This window comes from Heptranchias perlo, unplaced genomic scaffold, assembly GCF_035084215.1.
Source record: "Heptranchias perlo isolate sHepPer1 unplaced genomic scaffold, sHepPer1.hap1 HAP1_SCAFFOLD_199, whole genome shotgun sequence".
In the NCBI taxonomy this organism is placed as follows: Eukaryota; Metazoa; Chordata; class Chondrichthyes; order Hexanchiformes; family Hexanchidae; genus Heptranchias; species Heptranchias perlo.
In genome coordinates this window covers 242,920-260,186 of record NW_027139215.1, presented here as the reverse complement: position 1 = coordinate 260,186, position 17,267 = coordinate 242,920, and the positions used below count along the sequence as shown (strand labels likewise).

The following is a 17,267-nucleotide window of genomic DNA, read 5'->3' as shown; positions in this document are numbered from 1 at the left end:
GGTCCCGTTCAGTAAAGAGAGACCGGCAGGCGGCTCCCAGACACGGCTCAGGCCGGGACCGGCAGCTCTCGGCCGGCAGCGGCTGGATGAGAGAGCGGGGATCCTGAGCTGTTGTTGAGGCGGTCTGGCTGCTGCTGCTTCCGCCTCTCGCCCTCCGAGAGTCCCGGCGGCGGTCGGTACCGATCTCCCTCCTCTGGATCCGGATCCACCTCCTGTCGCAACTGACAGCGTCTGATTCCCGATCAGAAAACTGCGAGTTCGAATCAGGTCGGGATCACAGCATTTTCACAGTGGCTCAGGGTCCTGGAACTGGTTTTATATCAGTGTTTGAGGGATGGGTTGTTCAGGTTTTATGCTATAATAATAATCAGAATTAAGTTTGATGCTTAAAATACTTTTTTTTTCTGTTACTTACTATTTACACACTCACTAGTTTCAGACAGAAACGGTTAACAATGTTTCAGGGATGTGATGTGCAGCCTCATCTCCCATCCTTTAAGTCCAAGGTCGCAGACTTGAACATTTATGGCGGACAACTGGTTCAGCCATTCATCGCCAGATCTGGCGGGAACACTTAAAACACCATCAGGTCCTGCTCTCTGCCAAAACTGCTCACTATTCCAGGATCATCCTGGAATGTAAAGATAACCCCGGCTTCTCTTCACTGCAAACCGGTTTCTTAAACCCCTCTCCCCTGCCCCTCCCCCCTCACCTCCAACAACAAGTGCGAGGAGCTCATGGACTTCTTTGTCACTAATACTGAGACCATCCGTTCAGCTGCCTCTGCCGTTTCCCTCCCTTCCCCCACCCACAAGCTAAACTTCCCCTAAGGTTCCCCCTGCCCCAGCCCTGAACTCACATCTTTCTCCAGTTTCTCTCCTATCTCCCCTCTTGCCCTCTCTGAGCTCATCTTGACCATGAGACCCACCCCCTACTCCTTCGACCCTATTCACACCAAACTACTGACCACCCAACTTCCCTTCTTGGCCACCATGTTAGCCCAATATTGTTAACGGTTCCCTCTCCTCAGGTACTGTCCCCCTCCCCTTCAAATCTGGCGTCATCACACCCTCCTCAAAAAACTCACCCTTGACCCCTCGGTCCTTGCAAACTACCGCCTCCATCTCCAACCTAGTTGAAAAGTGGGATCATTATATCAAATCGAGAGACTTATCACCTCCCCCTCCAAATATTCAAACCACCGTTCAGGAGGAGAACCCCTCTGCTCACTGACCTACATTGGCTCCCAGTCCACAAACATCTCAAATTTTAAATTCTCATCCTCGTGTTCAAATCCCTCCATGACCTCGCCCCGCCCGATCTCTGTAACCTCCTCCACCCCGACAACCCTCCGAGATCTCTGAGCTCCTCCAATTCAGGCCTCTTGCGCATCCACGATTTTCATCGCTCCGCCATTGGCGGCCGTGCCTTCAACCGACTGGGCCCAAAGCTCTGGATTTCCCTCCCGAAACCTCCCCGCCTCTCTACCTCTCTCTCCTCCCTTAAGATGCTCCTTAAACGCTCTCTACTTGCTTAAAAGCTGTTGAATCTTCAACCTTTTCCAGTTCTGACGAAGGGTCATCGACCTGAAACGTTAACTCTGTTTCTCTCTCCACAGACGCTGCCTGACTTGCTGATTATTTACAGCATTTTCTGTTTTTATTTCAAATTTCCAGCATCCGCAGTATTTTGCTTCCAATATCTCCTTCTGTGGCTCGGGGTCAAATATTGTTTAAAAAAGCTCCTGCGAAGCGCCTTGGGACGTTTTGCTACCTTAAAGGAGCTATTTAAATAGTTCGGGCAGATCGCTGACCACTGACGTGTGGTGCCGTGATCGTATAGTGGTTAGTACTCTGCGTTGTGGCCGCAGCAACCTCGGTTCGAATCCGAGTCACGGCATAGTGTGCGCTGCTCCTTTTATTCTCTCCCGCGCTTGCAAATATAATGCAACAATATATCAATATTTAATAAATGAAAAAAACATTTTTTGGTGGTGTCGAAAACCTATTTATTCCATCAAATCCCAGCACTCTCACATGCCTGTACTTGATGTTCCACAGTTCAAACCCGCCTCTTCTCCCCGCTTTTTCTTCCTTCCACAGTCAATGGGCCGCCTTTACTTTCCTCCTTCTATTTCATGGACACTTTCCTGCGGCATTGCCGACTCTAACATTCACTTTCACGATCTCACGCCTTTAAGTTTGCTCTGCTCCGACCGCTGTTTCTATTGGGCACATGTCCCATTCGCACCAATGTTCATTTGTGCCTTGAAACCAGTGGATAAATTTCGATCTGCGTGACCGCTCGACAGACAAACACGACGAAAGCAGGGCTGGTCTCTGGAAAGACAGCCGCCCGAATGTTCACGAAATTTACTTGGGGAATCTTGTGATCCAGGGGATGGTAACTGAAGAACTGTTTTTTGTTTTGATGCTTGTTGGCTCTTTTCTCTCAGCAGTTGAGTTGCGTGAGCGACGGGCAGCGCAACAGAGCTGTGAATGGCGGTTGAAAGGTTCACATTTGGCAAGTTGGGGCGGTGCAGTCAGATCGGAAGTGTTCCGCCTTGATCTTAATAGTTCTGTTGAAATTTGTGATTGAATCGAGTAGAGGATAAATGTAAAGAGCGCCTGTGGGGAAAAAGGAGCGATTACAGGCCATGAGCGAAAGGTCTTTCAAATTCTCGTGGCGCAGGACGCTGTGTGCGGAAACGGCAGATTTTAAAGTGAGTGTGTCGGAAAGTAAAGTGCGATCTTGTGTGTGAGAAGAGCACAAGAAAGTTGTGCTTGAAGCTGCGCCCTTGAGGCAAGTTGCAGGTTGTCACGAAAACTGCGATAGTGAAAGCTCAAAAATAAACCCAGAAACTGCTGGCAACACTCAGCAGGTCAGGTAGTATCTGTGGGGAGATACTCAAGTATTTATCCAATTCTCCTTTTAAAGTTACGATTGAATCGAGCTCCACCATCCTTTTAGGCAGTGCGTTCCAGATCATAAAAATTCGCTGTGTCAAAAAAAATCTCCTTATTTCCCTTCTGGTTCTTTCGCCAATTATCTTAAATCTGCGTCCGTTGGTTGCCGACCCTCCCGCCAGTGGGTGAAGTTTCTCCTTATTTACTCGATCAAAACCCCTCTTAATTTTGAACACGTGGATTACTTCTACCCTTAACCTTCATTGCTCGAAGCAGAACAATCCCAGGTTCTCGAGTCTCTCCACACAACTAAACCCCATCCCTGGTATAATTCTGGGAAATCTCCTCTCCATCCTCTCCAAGACCTTGACCTCCTTAATAAATTATAGTGCCCAGAATTGGACACAATACTTCAGATGAGGCCTGAACCGTGATTTATAAACGTTTAACATAACTTCCTTGCTTTTGTGCTCTATTTCTCTATTATTAAGCCAAGGAACCGGATGCTGTTTTAACGGTTTCACCAACTTGTGCTGCCACAGTCAAAGATGTTGATGAAAATGATCAGCAACACATTGAGTGAGATCAGATAACAGAGCACAGGCCGGGATGGCGGAGAGAGACAGAGACACGAGTTGTGATCTGTAACTTTTTATAAACACTTCAGTTTATTACACTCCGTGTCCAACACCGTGCGATCTCCCCTGGTGTGTCAGCTTTCAGTGTTTATACAGAGTGTAATGTATTGAATTGTCTCTTGGATCACACGGAGTGGTAGACGGGGGTCTGTGTGCGGAGGGTTCGGGGGGTGAGCTCTGATTCCCGCCCTCTTCTGGATTGAAAAGAGAAAAGAATGAATGAGAGAGAGAAGCGATGTGGGAGAAGGGATGATGGAAGAATTTGTCCATGAACCTGATTAAAGTGGCCCAAAAACAAGATAATATTAAGATATCATCAGCAGAACATTAATACAAGCTGTGAAACAAAAGCAAAATACTGCAGATGCTGGAAATCTGAAGTAAAAACAGAAAATGCTGGAAATACTCAGCAGGTCAGGCAGCATCTGTGGAGAGAGTTCTGATGAAAGGTCATCGACCTGAAAGGATGTTTCTCTCTCCACAGATGCTGCCTGACCTGCTGAGTGTTTCCCGCATTTTCTGTTTTTATTATTAATATAACCTGAGCTCTGTCGAGCATTTGTTGGTCGATTCACTGATAGAGCTGGGAATTGAGGGGAAGCTGGTTCATGGCGAACCCCAGCTCTGAATCCCCCCGGCAGAGAGTTCAAGGAATGTTTAATATAAATGAGATTCAACGACAGGATCAGAAAATCTCTCCTTGATGGTCGGTCTCATTCTCCCGAAGTGAGGAATGAGCGGGAGGGGCAATTCCACCCGGGGTTATATTTTATTCCAAGAGGATGACGCAAAAGTACTGCTTACAGTGGGGCCGAAATAGTTCAGTTGGGAGAGCGTTAGACTGAAGATCTGAAGGTCCCGGGTTTCGGCAGTTTTGGGTTACTTTGTTTCTTCTTCTTTGGGCCGATTCTCAAACATTTATTTGCACTGACATTTTTACCCGACACTGAACGGTTGGGGATGGAATAGAGAGACATCAAGGATGTCTGTATTTAGCTTTTATTTCTCTATTTCCTTCTGCCTTTCTCTCTGGTTTTTGTCTCTCTCGGTGCCCGATGAACATTTGATTTGATGCATTTGTCCTAAACTGATGCCTTTTCCACATCTCAGGCGGTCAGACACGCTCTGTCTGTCTGTTACTGCTTGTGACCATTAACGGGAACAGGCCGCGAGTTAAACATTTATCAGCAAACCGCCAGAGAGATAACACAGCGGGAATAAAACACATTGCCTCACATTGTTAGACACCGAGTGACACAGATTGTAATGTGTGTCAGTAAACAGACCCGGAAAACAGAGTCCGAGAAAGGAAAGAAATAGAGAGATAGAAAAGAGTGATAAAAAGAAAGAAAACCCTTTCTCCACCCCAACAACAACAACAACTTGCATTTATATCGCGCCTTTAACGGAGTAAAACGTCCCAAGGCGCTTCACAGGAGCGATTATCAAACAAAATGTGACACGGAGCCACATAAGGAGATATTGGGACAGGTGAGGTAGGTTTTAAGTGTCTTAAGGGAGGAGAGAGAGGTCGAGAGGCGGGAGGTTTAGGGAGGGGAATCCAGAGCTTTGGGCCCAGTCGGTTGAAGGCACGGCCGCCAATGGTGGAGCGATGAAAATCGTGGATGCGCAAGAGGCCTGAATTGGAGGAGCTCAGAGATCTCGGAGGGTTGTCGGGGTGGAGGAGGTTACAGAGATAGGGAGGGGCGAGGTCATGGAGGGATTTGAAGACGAGGATGAGAATTTAAAATTTGAGATTTGGTGGACTGGGAGCCAATGTCGGTCAGCGAGCAGAGGGGTTCTCCTCCTGAACGGTGGTTTGAATGTTTGGGGGGCGGGGCTGTGATAAATATCTCGATTTAATATAATGATCCCACTTTTCAACGACCACCGAATTATTACAATGCTGACCTGGAACAATCCAGAACATACCGCAAAACAAGACATTAAGATCAATGGTCACTTTAGCAAGGAGTTTAAAAGATTCTTCTAAGAAGGAGAAGGCTCAAGAAACGGACTGTGACCATTTCATGATGGTCTATTTATTTGTGTCCAGGGAGAGGGATGAGACACATGAAATGTTTCACACATTTCAAATCTCCGCGGTCAGACTGGCGATTGTTTATTGATCAGGAAGATGGCTGGTAATAATCTGAGACCCAGTGAAGAGGTGAGAACAGAGCAGCAGGGAATGATCCCAGAACAATAGGAGCCAGCAGCTCACCGTCTGGTCCCTGTGTCAGGGACAATACACAACACCTCAGCTCCAGACCAGGAACAGAGAGCTGCTGTTAACGTGGCCCAGCCCTCGCAAACTGCTGGAACTGTGGGATGGAAATCAGACTTTGGGTCTCGGAGGCTACTTTAGGGGCTCAGTGGCTCATCAAAAGAATGATTTCTATTAAAGAGCAGGGCTCTGCTCCATCACAGACTGATACTGTACAGTACATGGCAGAGTAAAGCTCCCTCGACACTGTCCCATCAAACACTCCGGGGACAGGTACATCAAGGGTTAGATCAAGATTAAATCTCCCTCTACACAGTCACAGAGGATGTCATTTGTGACTTTGACAAGGGCCGTTTCAGTACAGTGGCAGGAGTGGAAACCTGATTGGAGGGATTCAAACATGGTGTTGTGGGAAAGATGGACATGGATTTGGGAGGCGGCAACACTTTGGAGAGGAAAGGGAGGTGGGAGATGGGGTGGTAGTTTGCAAGGACACAGGGGTCAAGGGTGGGTCTTTTATGAAGGAGGGTGATGATGGAAGATTTGATCGGGAGGGGGACCGTACCTGAGGAGAGGAGACCATCAACAATGTCAGCTAACATGGGGCCAGGAAGGGAGGTTGTGTGGTCAGCAGTTTGGTGGGAATAGGGTTGAGGGAGCAGGAGGTGGGTCTCATGGTCAAGAGAGCTCAGAGAGGGCATGAGGGGAGATAGGAGAGAAATTTGGTGGGCAAGGGGAATGGAGGGGAGCGGCAGAGGCAGCTGAATGAATGGTCTCAATCTTAGTCACATCCCCCCATGACTGTCTTTCAATTTATCTTAAATCTTTCTCTTCTGGTTCTTAACCCTTCCATCACTGGAAACAATCTCTCCTTACATACTCTGTCAATCCCTTTCATAATTGTGAATACCTCCTCGAATCGTCTGTTAACTTTCCGGTTGTAGTCTCAGTGCCCTTCCTGCTAATCTGTTTTTCAGTTCCCATATGGTCTCGCGGTGAGGATTCCTCGTTTTCACCCAGGCGGCCCGGGTTCGACTCCCGGTGTGGGAATTGTGAACTTTTCGTCCCAGCCTCCCAATTTGCCTGCAGTCCGGACTGTGGCTGCTTCTGAATTCGCACCACAATCACACTGAGAAATTAGGCAAACCACAGCACTTGAAGGGACAGTGCACCAAAAACCCAGTCCCACAAGCTGAAGGGAAGCAAGCAACAATGTCCCGACAGGTCACTCAGCAGCTGGGCAGCAGCTCATGGCCAAGTGTTTGACTACAATCGTTTTAACATTTACTGTAAAACCCGAGTCTGAGTGAAACACGCACAGAACAATCTGGAAACACTCAGCGGGTCGGGCCCCATCTGCGGAGAGAACGGACCAATTGACTGAGAGTCTCAACGAGACGAGGAAAGAGACACGGCCCACTGTGAGAAACAAGGAACTTGCATTTGTATGGCACCTTGCACATCCCCAGGACATCCCAACGCACTTCACGAGAAGTACACTCACTATCGTTTCATAAGAGAACATAGCAGCCAAGTTGTGTACAGCAAGATCCCACAAACAGTGATGATATATTGAGCAGACCTCCTGTTTGTTGGGTGCTGATGGTTGTGGAAAGAATGTTGGCCAGGGCACCGGGAGAACTCCCTGCTCTTCACAAATTACCACGGGACATTTAAAACCTCGGAGCAGAAAGAAGGGACCCCCATTAAACACTTCATTCAAAGGACAGCACCTCTCACGATGCAGCTCCCTCTCAGAACGACACAGTCAGTCTGGATCATGTGTCCCAGTCCTGGAACGGGAGCTGGAACCCACACCCTTCTAAACACCAGCCTGACTCCCTGGTGTTACTCTCACCCCCGGCTAGTCATGAACCAGACTGTGCCACTCCCAGAGTAACTGATGACCACAGCCTCAGCCCTGGGTCCCGGTCTGCACCATAACCGCAGCCTGTCACCGCTCATAGAAAGTGGCGTGGGATTCCTGAGTTCATTCTATGATGTGCATTGGGGGAGTGGGACTACATGGATTGATCTTGCATAGAGCCGGTAAGGACTCGATGGGTCAAATGGCCTCCTTCCGTGCTGTAACCTTTCTATGATTCTCTGTTTCAATGTGGGTGGAGAGGGATACAAGGAAGTGATCAGAGATGGCCTTATCCATGATTGACACAATCGGGAGTAGAGAGGCCACGTGAGATGGCAAGGTCGAGGGGGTGGCCATGAATATGGGTCGGGGAGTTTCTAAGCAGGGAGAGATTAAGGGAGGATAAAGTATCACATAATAGACTTGTTGGCAAAATTGAAGCCCATGTGATTAAATGGACAATGGCAGCGTGGATACAAATTTGGCTAAGGGGCAGAAAACAGAGAGTAGTGGTGAACGGTTGTTTTTCAGACTGGAGGCAAGTATACAGTGGTGTCCCCCAGGACTCGGTGTTAGGACCACTGCTCGTTTTGATATATATTAATGACTGGGACTTGGGAGTACAGGGTTAATTTCAAAGTTTGCAGATGACACGAAACTCAGAAATGTAATAAACAATGTGGAGGATAGTAACAGACTTCAGGAGGACATAGACAGACTGGTGAAATGGGCAGAAACATGGCAGATGAAATTTAATACAGAGAATTGTGAAGTGATACATTATGGTAGGAAGAATGAGGAGAGACAATATAAACTAAATGGTGCAATTTAAAAGGGAGTGCAGGAATAGAGAGACCTGGGGGTGTAATTACACAAATCTTTGAAGGTGGCAGGAGAAGTTGAGAAGGCTGTTAAAAAAAGCAAATGGGGCCCTTGGCTTTATTAATTGAGGCACAGAATACAAAAGCAAGGAATTGATACTAAACCTTTATAAAACACTGGTTGGGCCTCAGCTGGAGCATTGTGTTCAATTCTGGACATCAAACCATTGGGAAGGATGTCATGGCCTGAGAGAGGGTGTAAAGGAGATTTACTAGAATGGTGCCAGGGATGAGGGACTTCAGTTATGTGGAGAGACTGATTAAAGTTCACTCTGAACTGCCCCATCAAACACTCGCAGGACATGTACAGCACGGGTTATATGCAGAATGAAGCTCCCTCTACACTGTCAAATCAAACATTCCCAGGGCAGGTACAACATGGGTTAGATACACAGTAATGCTTCCTCTACTCTGTGCAGTTTAGATCTTGCCTCAGATTTCAGATAAAAGGTTGCTTTGCTGCACAGTCTGCTGGTGCCTCTCTCTTTCTCTGTACTCAGTTACACCGCTCTCTACCTCCCTCTGCTGGTGTCTCTCTGTATCTCTGTGCTCAGTTACACCGCTCTCTACCTCCCTCTGCTGGTGTCTCTCTGTATCTCTGTACTCAGTTACACCGCTCTCTACCTCCCTCTGCTGGTGTCTCTCTGTATCTCTGTACTCAGTTACACCGCTCTCTACCTCCCTCTGCTGGTGTCTCTCTGTATCTCTGTGCTCAGTTACACCGCCCTCTACCTCCCTCTGCTGGTGTCTCTCTGTATCTCTGTACTCAGTTACACCGCTCTCTACCTCCCTCTGCTGGTGTCTCTCTGTATCTCTGTACTCAGTTACACCGCTCTCTACCTCCCTCTGCTGGTGTCTCTCTGTATCTCTGTGCTCAGTTACACCGCTCAGTCTGTCCCCGCAGCTCCTTCGGGAGTTTAATGATTTTGGAATGAAGTCTTTTTCCTTGTGACTTGTGAAGTTTTGATCAGTGAAATGTTTGTGAAAGAGCTGGAATGAGAGCTTTAAGTGTGGGACAGAAGTGATGTTGTTTCATGGAGAAGCCACACGATGCATTATATTGAGCAGCGGTTTCCACATTTACCACACACGCAAAAGGTCCCCGGTTCGATCCCGGGCGGGAAGATTATTTGGGAATTTACTCCAGGTGAATCTCCAGTGTGAGTTTCTTCTCCTGTGAAAAGGGGGCGATAATTCCTTTTCCTGTTAAATTTGGCAACGGCTGCACCACATTCCTTTCAGGGAGAAGGGATGATGGAAGAAAGTGCCCACGAACCTGATGAAATGAGGCCAAACACAAGATAATATTAAGATATCATCAGCTGAACATTAACATAACCTGAGCTCCGAGATCTGACCGGGTCCCATTCCCCCAGAGTGAGGAATGAGCGGGAGGGGAAATTCCACCCGGTTTATATCTTTGTCCAAGGTGATGTCACAAAGTCCAATTTACAGTGGAGCCGAAATAGTTGAGTTTGGAGAGCGTGAGATTGAAGATCTAAAGGTCTCTGGGTTTGATTCTGTGTTCGGTCATTTTTGTTGCTCTGTTCTCGTTCTTTGAGTCGATTCTCGCATTTATTTGCACTGAAATTTTAACCGGCACAGAAAGGTTGGGGAAGAAATAGACAGGCATCAAGAATGGGAAATATTGGTAGTGTCTTTATTGAGCTTTTATTTCTCTTTTCTCTTCTGCCTTTTTCTCTGGAATTTGTCTCTCTCGGAGCCGGGAGACCATTTGATTTGAGGCATTTGTCCTAAACTGATGTCTTTTCCACATCTCGGGGCGGTCAGACCCGCTCTGTCTGTTACTACTTGTGACCATTGACGGGAACAGGCCGCGAGTTAAACGTTTATTAGCAAACCGACAGAGAGAAAACACAACGGGAATCAAACTCATTGGGCATGATTTTATCGGGGGCGGGGGGGGGGGGGTCATGGGAGGTCATCAGGGGTCATGGGTGGGTCAGTCTTCGGGGGCATTGACGGGTCAGTTATCGGAGCGAGGACTCAGTCATCGGGGGTCGGTGGTCATCGCGGGGGTCGGAGATCATGGGGTTCGTAGCTCCTGCAGGGGTGTCGGAGATTTGGAGGGGGTCGGCCGAACTCCTGTGTGGGATCACGGCAGGTTGGCTTGTTGGGTCTGGGGGACGCACTCCTGCTCCTCCGGGCCCACAAGCTGTGCGATAAAGGCATTTACCTGCTGTTTCGGGCCTTCTCGTCTCCTCTCATGTGTTGTGAAGGAGAAGGCCCAGGAATTCCGGCCCCCAGGAGTTAAAAATAAAAAGCTGTGAAAATGGAGGCCCGCAGCCTCCTTCAAAGCTTTCACTGACCGACCCGCCTCCGTTAAAACCAGGAGTGGGCGGGTTGGGGTCGGGTTTTAGTTATTTTTCCTATTTTTACCTTCCCAACCCACCCATTCGTGGGGTTAAAATTTCGGCCCTTTACTCTGTTTCTTTCTCCACAGATGCTGCCTGATTTGCTGAAGGATATAGTTGCAATGGAGGGAGTGTAACGAAGGTTCACCAGACTGATTCCTGGGATGGCGGGATTGTCCTATGAGGAGAGATTGAGTAGACTGGACCTGTATTCTCCAGAGTTTAGAAGAATGAGAGGTGATCTCATTGAAACATACAAAATTCTTACAGGGCTCGACAGGGTAGATGCAGGGAGGATGTTTCCCCTGGCTGGGGAGTCTAGAACCAGGGGTCACAGTCTCAGAATAAGGGGTCGGCCATTGAGACTGAGATGAGGAGAAATTTCTTCACTCAGAGGGTGGTGAATCTTTGGAATTCTCTACCCCAGAGGGCTGTGGAGGCTCAGTCATTGAGTACATTCAAAACAGAGATCGATAGATTTCTAGATATTAACGACATCAAGGGATATGGGGATAGTGCAGGAAAATGGTGTTGAGGTAGAAGATCAGCCATGATCTTGTTGAATGGCGGAGCAGGTTCGGGGGGCCGGATGGCCCACTCCTGCTCCTATTTCTCATGTTCTTGCTGAGTAATTCCAGCATTTTCTGGTTTTATTACAAAATAAAAAGAAAGATGTTTTTCTCCGCCCCAGGGGCAAAGGTATATCAAATATTGTAATAGCTGCTATTGAAAAAAATATTCCCGTGACATTTTGTGCGGATTTGTTTGTTTGTAAAGTCTGGATTTTAAAGGACACTAAAACCCGAAAAATAATAAAGTAAGAAGCTAATGGCCCGTACGGGGATAGAATCCGCGACCTTGGTATTATTAGCACCACACGCCAACCAACTGAGCTAACCAGCCACAAATACATTATATAGCCATGGGTTCGAGCTCTGCGTTGGGCGGTCTGTGTTTTATTTCTCACTCTGGGTGACAGAGTTATTGCACAAACATTGAACAAACCACATCCCGTAAATATTGTTACTTGTTTCTGTATAAAACTGGTGAGGATGCAAATCGAAAGTAACAGATAAAGAGCACTTTAATGTATCAAATGTAATTATTATTTTACAAACCCTCAACAGCCCGTCCCTAAAACACTGTTCGGACATAAAACCAGTCCCAGGACCCTGAGCCGCTGTGAGCCCGACCTGATTCGCATTCGCAGCTTTCTGATGAGGAGTCTGATGCTCTCTGTTGCCGGTCTCTCTTTACTGAACGGGACCGATCCAGGTGCAGCTCACACACAGGCCCAGGAATCCCACTCCGGACAGATTCACTTCTTTAAACCTTGTTCAGATTCAGTGAATTGGGATTTAATTCAATCTCATCTGCCCTCCGCTCTGTCAGTTCAGGACTTTATTTAAACCGATACTTGGAGCTCTGTTTTACAGGGTGTCGGCTGTTTAAATATTTCTCAGTCCCACTACTCCCATTAATAACACTTTTTGCTGCGAACTGCTGCTTGATACAAAGTGCCCAGGAATTAGGGAATTTCTCCCGGGGACCGGGGAACTGACTCGGATTCGGCTCAACCCTCAAATCCACAAAGTTTTTGTCACTGCTGCTGTACAGGATTAAAGGAAGGGACCGAACCAGAAGCGGTTTTAAATTATTACTGACAAATCAGGGTCAAAGGCAAAGGATACAGTCTGCTTATCTACAGGGCTGAGTCCCTGCCCGCTTCACTGTCTGTCTGTCTGTCTCCCGGTTTATCCGTCTGATTGAGTCTCTGCTTTATTCTCTGGCTCTTTGTTTGCTGTCTGCAGGCCTCCCGACCCGACTGACTGACTAACTACCGGACCGTGTGTCGGAATGAATGACTGGGACTGAGTGTCTGCCTATTTATGGACCTGAATCGCCACATTTCTCAGTCCCTGCCTTCGCTCTGTGTCACGGGCCTGTCGCTGTCTCTCAGGATGACAACACACCCACACCCTTCACACACCGCCTTTGACGACTGAACGCAGGTTTGCTCAGTCTGTCCCCGCAGCTCCTTCGGGAGTTTAATGATTTTGGAATGAAGACGTTTTCCTGTGTGACTTGTGAAGTTTTGATCAGTGAAATGTTTGTGAAAGGGAAGGATTGTGAGCTTGTAGTGTGGGACAGAAGTGATGTTGTTCAATGGAGGAGTCAGACAATTGAATTAACATGAGCAGCGGTTTCCAGAGTGTTGCGGTTATCGCGTTTTCCTCACACGCGAAAGGTTCCCAGGTGGGAATATTATTTGGGAATTTGCTCTTGTGAAAAGTGGGAGATAATTGGCTTTTCCTGTTGAATTTAACAACGGCTGCACCACATTCCTGGTGTCATAAACACTGAACATTTTAACCAGACTCTTAAAATAGAGTCTTTAAAATGAGAACGGATGAAAGTTCATCAAATGGAAAACACAATAACTTCCCCACGTGTCACTCGGTAACCATGTTAGTATTTCCGTCAGTCAGTCTGCAGAAAGTTATCGCTTCATTAATGGTGATTACAACAATTATTCAACTTTCATAGAGTTTCATGTGTTCATTTATTAAAGTTCATAATTGTTTTGTGAAAAATATTTTCCTGACCAGGAATCGAACCCACACCGCGGCGGTGAGAGCCCCGAATCCGAACCACCAGATGCCGCGCAGTGGGTCGAGGAACAGATCGGCACAGTTAATGCAAAGAACAAATTAAAAAGTAGAAACAGAAAATGTTGCGAACTCTCAGCGGGTCAGACAGCCTCTGTGGAGAGAGAAACAGAGGGAATGTTTCAGGTCGGTGACCTTTCATCAGAACTCGCTCCACAGATGCTGCCTGACCGGCTGAGTGTATCCAGCATTTTCTGTTTATAGTTCAGATTTCCAGAATCCGCAGCACTTTGCTTTTGAAATTAGAAAGTAGCCCAAGTTTACGAAAGTTGCACCAGTGAAAATCCTGGGTGGAGATTTAGAGGATGCGACAGTGGGAAGGGCCGGACTGCGATTCGAACAGTCCTCCAAGCAAATTTCGGGGAAGTCATCGAAATTTGAAAGAGGACTTGGAACGGGAATAGAACGACAGGCTCACGTGACAGGGCATTGGTATTCGGAATGTCCAAAATGCAGTCCCCACTGCTCTGATTACCTGAATCAGACAAATAGTAATTCACAACACAGGACAAATCCATTTGATTTGAGTTTTGGAAACCCATTCACGACAGCAGCTGTCTCCCATCAGTTTACTTTTCCAAACTAAAGGGTGTGAAGCTTGCACGAGTGATGATCTGTGCTGTATTATTTCTGAGCAGCAGACTCACCTTGCCCCATCAATGCCTATTTGTTGGAAGGCGCAGTCCCCATTGGTCGAGGGGATCGGTTTCTCGAGCTGTGATTCACCATCCTCTATTTCAGGAATATTCCGGTTTGCTGAAAATGAGATGAGATGAAACGAGCAGGTCCAACGAGCCGGTCTGTAACACGACACGGCATCGACAAAGTTGTCTCTTGCACTTACAGTGAAGCGGAGGGCAGTTTTCACCCTTAAACCAACAAGTTAGGTGGCGCAGTAAATAATGTAGATGGGAGCAGGAAGTAGCGAAGGGACATTGATGATTAAATGAGAGGGTAAAACTGTGGCAGATGGAGTTCAATGTGGGGAAGTGAGATATAATCCACTTAGAACCTTAAAAAGATAAATCAGAGTATTTTCTAAATGACGAGAAACTAGGAACCATGGAGGAGCAGAGAGGTTCAGGGGTCCATCTCCAGAAATCACTAAAAACTAGTGGACAGGTACAAAAAATAATTAATGGAATGTGAGCCTTCATCTCAAGGGGCTGGAATACAAAGGGTGGAAGTTATGATACAGATGCATAAAGCTCTGGTTAGACCACACCTAGAGAACTGCGTTCAGTTCTGGACACCGTACCCCAGGAGGGACATATTGGCCTTGACTGGGTGTAGAACAGATTCACCAGAATGATATCGGGGCTAAAAGGGTTAAATTATGAGGACAGGTCTTGTAGACTCGACTTTTATTCTCTTGAGTATAGGAGGTTAAGGGGTGATCTAATTGAGATGTTTAAGAAGATAGGGGGGAGGGGAGTGTAAGAAGATGGTTTGTAGTGGAGAAGAGAAGCCGGGGGTTATCTTTACATTCCAGGATGATCCTGGAATAGTGAGCAGTTTTGTCAGAGGAGAGCAGGACCCGATAGTGCTTTATGTGGTCCAGCCAGATCTGGTGATGAATGGTTAACCAGTTGTCCACCATAAATGTTCAAGTCTGCGCGCCCTTGGGCTCACAGGAGTGAAAATGAGGGCAGTACCAGGGGGATCGACCAGGGTGAGAGAGAGTAATGGTTTTAATGGGGAAAAGGGCATCAAAGGTGGAGGTGAGGGTGTGATTGAGCAAATCAGTAGCTGCAGAAATGTCGTGGTGAATGGAGGGCCAAAGGCTGGACAGTTGGGAATTTGAAAGTGCCGTTGTAAGTGACTTGGGGGAGAGTTTCTTTCCAGGGATGAACACAGAAGGAAGTGGGTTAGTCCCACTCCCCGGCTCTTTCCCCACAGCCCTGTGAATTTTTTCAAGTCAAGTATTTGTCCAATTCCCTTTTGAAAGTTACTATTGAACCTGCTTCCACCTCCCTTTCAGGCAGTGCATTCCCATTGATCTTAAATCTCTGTCCTCTGTTTATTAACCCTCCCATCACTGGAAACAGTTTCTCCTTATTTGCTGTATCAAAACCTGTCATAGTCGTGAACCTCCATTAAACCTTCTAGGTGTAATCTCAGTGCCCTTCCTGGTGCTTTTTCCTTCCGTTCCCATGTGGTCCAGCGGTGAGGATTCCTGGTTTTCACCCAGGCGGCCCGGGCTCGACTCCCGGTGTGGGAATAAGAGCTTTTTAGTCCCAGCCTCCCAATTTGCCTGCAGTCCAGGCTGTGGCTGCTGCTTCCTCCCTCGCTTCTGTGTCAGTCCCACAATCACACTGAGAAGTGAGACGGACCACAGCTCTTAAAGGGACAGTGCACTAAATACCCAGTCCCACAAGCTGAAGGGAAGCAAGCAACAATGTCCCGACAGGTCACTCAGCAGCTCATGGTCAAGTGTTTGACTACAATCATTTTATTATTTACTGTAAAACCTGAGTCTCAGTGAAACACACAGAGAACATTCTGGAAACACTCAGCGAGTCAGGCCGAATCTGTGGAGAGAACAGACCAATTAACTGAGAGTCTCAATGAGACAAGGAACAAGACACGGCTCTTCACAAATTGCCATGGGATCTTTTACACTTCGGAGTAGAAAGAAGGGACCCCCATTAAACACCTCATTCAAAGGACAGCACCTCTCACGATGCAGCTCCCTCTCAGAACGACACAGTCAGTCTGGATCATGTGCCCCAGTCCTGGAACGGGAGCTGGAACCCACACCCTTCTAAACACCAGCCTGACTCCCTGGTGTTACTCTCACCCAGCATAGTCATGAACCAGACCGTGCCACTCCCAGCCTCAGCCCTGGGTTCCGGTCTGCACCATAACCGCAGCCTGTTACCGCTCATAGAAAGTGGCGTGGGATTCCTGAGTTCATTCTGTGATGTGCATTGGGGGAGTGGGACGACATGGATTGCTCTTGCATAGAGCTGGTATGGACTCGATGGGCCGAATGGCCTCCTTCTGTGCCTTATCCATGATTGACACGATCGGGAGTCGAGAGGCCACGTGAGATGGCAAGTTCGAGGGGGTGGCCATGAATATGGGTCGGGGAGTTTTATTCAGGGAGAGATTAAGGGAGGATAAAGTATCACATAATAGACTTGTTGGCAAAATTGAAGCCCATGGGGGTTTGTATATTCGGTGGCCTTTTCGGTGACACCTCTCTGTCTGCCCACTGTGATTGCCTTGGCAACGGGCAGTAATCACCAGGCATTGTTCTGTGATTTTCAAATGCGAAGCATTAGAAAATTTCATTTCCACACCGTTCACCTGAGGAAGGAGGAAGCCTCCGAAAGCTTGTGGAATTTAAAATAAATTTGTTGGACTATAACTTGGTGTTGTGAAATTGTTTACAATTGTCAACCCCAGTCCATCACAGGCATCTCCACATCTCTGTACTCAGTTACACTGCTCTCTACCTCCCTCTGCTGGTGTCTCTCTGTATCTCTGTACTCAGTTACACCGCTCTCTACCTCCCTCTGCTGGTGTCTCTCTGTATCTCTGTACACAGTTACACCGCTCTCTACCTCCCTCTGCTGGTGTCTCTCTGTATCTCTGTACTCAGTTACACCGCTCTCTACCTCCCTCTGCTGGTGTCTCTCTGTATCTCTGTACACAGTTACACCGCTCTCTACCTCCCTCTGCTGGTGTCTCTCTGTATC

General features: G+C 47.5%; 2 non-coding genes across 2 annotated transcripts; both read left to right on the top strand.

The window, feature by feature from the left end:
* The first annotated feature begins 1,827 nt into the window (after positions 1–1,827).
* Positions 1,828–1,899, top strand: trnah-gug (transfer RNA histidin (anticodon GUG)). The gene has a single exon. It is a non-coding gene; the product is annotated as a tRNA-His (tRNA).
* A 13,813-nt stretch (positions 1,900–15,712) lies between these two features.
* Positions 15,713–15,784, top strand: trnae-uuc (transfer RNA glutamic acid (anticodon UUC)). The gene has a single exon. It is a non-coding gene; the product is annotated as a tRNA-Glu (tRNA).
* The last annotated feature ends 1,483 nt before the right edge of the window (positions 15,785–17,267 follow it).